The sequence below is a fragment of the Argiope bruennichi genome, chromosome 5 (genome assembly GCF_947563725.1).
Source record: "Argiope bruennichi chromosome 5, qqArgBrue1.1, whole genome shotgun sequence".
NCBI classification, from domain to species: Eukaryota; Metazoa; Arthropoda; class Arachnida; order Araneae; family Araneidae; genus Argiope; species Argiope bruennichi.
This window is the reverse complement of record NC_079155.1, coordinates 80,774,522-80,776,130: the sequence shown is the minus strand read 5'-3', so window position 1 is coordinate 80,776,130 and position 1,609 is coordinate 80,774,522.

The following is a 1,609-nucleotide window of genomic DNA, read 5'->3' as shown; positions in this document are numbered from 1 at the left end:
CAGTGCTCTACTTTTCGGACTCAATCGACCTCTTTCCAGAAACCGTTGCTTCTTTTCTTGGTTTTCACCTCCTTTTTCCTTGAGATTATCGAGACGAACTTTCTCCAACCCGAAAAATCAAGCTTTTTTTTCTGTTTGTTTTTCGAGGTCATGGCAGCGGTCAATCCAGGGCTCTAGCTTATGCAAAGAGACTCCTCCCGCCAACGCTTCTTCCACCACACAACTTCCCTTTAGACAGCTTTTTGGGACAAGGCATCCAGTTAGGGGCTAAAGACCCTTTTTCTCATATAAAATTTCGTGAAGACCAGATTATAGGTTAAATTTAGATCTATTGTTGGTTTTAACCTTAACCTTAGATTTATTATTATTATTATTGGAAGAAGTTTTAAAAAGGCAGAAGTTTTTAAAAATTCATCTCTTAAAATTTTTCTCCTTCAAACTCTAATGAGACGATGAAAATTTTAGTAGCCGAATTTTAATTTGAAAATTTATTGGTGATAGGAGTATAAGTATACATATTAACCCGTGACTGGACACATGAATTTCCTCACACGGCCAGAGACATGAAGTCAAAATGACTCCATTGTTATTTTTCTTTTCTGTCTTTTGTAATAGCATTCGAATTTATTTTGTAAACACAATACATTCTGGAAATCATAAAGTTACCAAAAATATTAAGTGTTATAATATCAAATGATGGAAAGATGTTATAAGAAAAAACCTAAACAATCTTTTAATGAATATTTACTTCGTTTAGATATTACAGAATTACACTAATGCTAATAACTGTTAAAGTTTAACAAACAAAAATAAAGCATTCAATATTTTAAAATATTATTTTAGGCATATTTCTTTATTCTCTTTTGCATTATTCAAATTAAAAGCAGTTTTAAGAGACATGGAGTCAAGGACTCCATAAATAACAACAAAAACTTTGAAAAAAAAATAACTCGGTTATACGCCCGTGCTCATACTTAGACTTTTGCCAACATACTACTGAAAGAACAATTTGAAGGTACTGAAAGATGATTGTATTCAAAGACAAAATATAACGTGATAAACAGAGTTAATGTACTACGCGGAGTCATTTTGATTCCCGTCTCCAGTTACGGGTTAATGTAAAATAAGTGAATAGCTATTCAGTCAACGGCAAATAAATATTAATTTCAATTTCATTCAGACATTTCTTAAATATCAATGAGAAATTTAAATCTAGAAAAAAAAACACCAGAAGCACATTCGACCAAAGATTTCTGAATATGAAAATTCTCATTCCCAATTGGGATCTCGTTCTAGTGATTTAAAATGTCAGTTTAAAATTAAAGCAGCGAAATGGTCGCCTCAAAACTTCCTCGCATGCTGTCTAAAAAATATTATACCCCGCCCTTCGCATAAGAATTGCGGACTTTGATTAAAGCCACGAATACTCAGATTTTTGTTTTCAAAGTGCTGTCCCTGAGCGCTTTGTTCTTCTTAATATAAGAAAGAAAACCGAATACGCATTATGATGCTTTTCCATCAATTAGATGAAACTAAAATTTATTTGATAGATATTTGATAGATATTTTGAAGTCGTAGGCAGTTCACATTATAAGACCCCTCTTTTAAT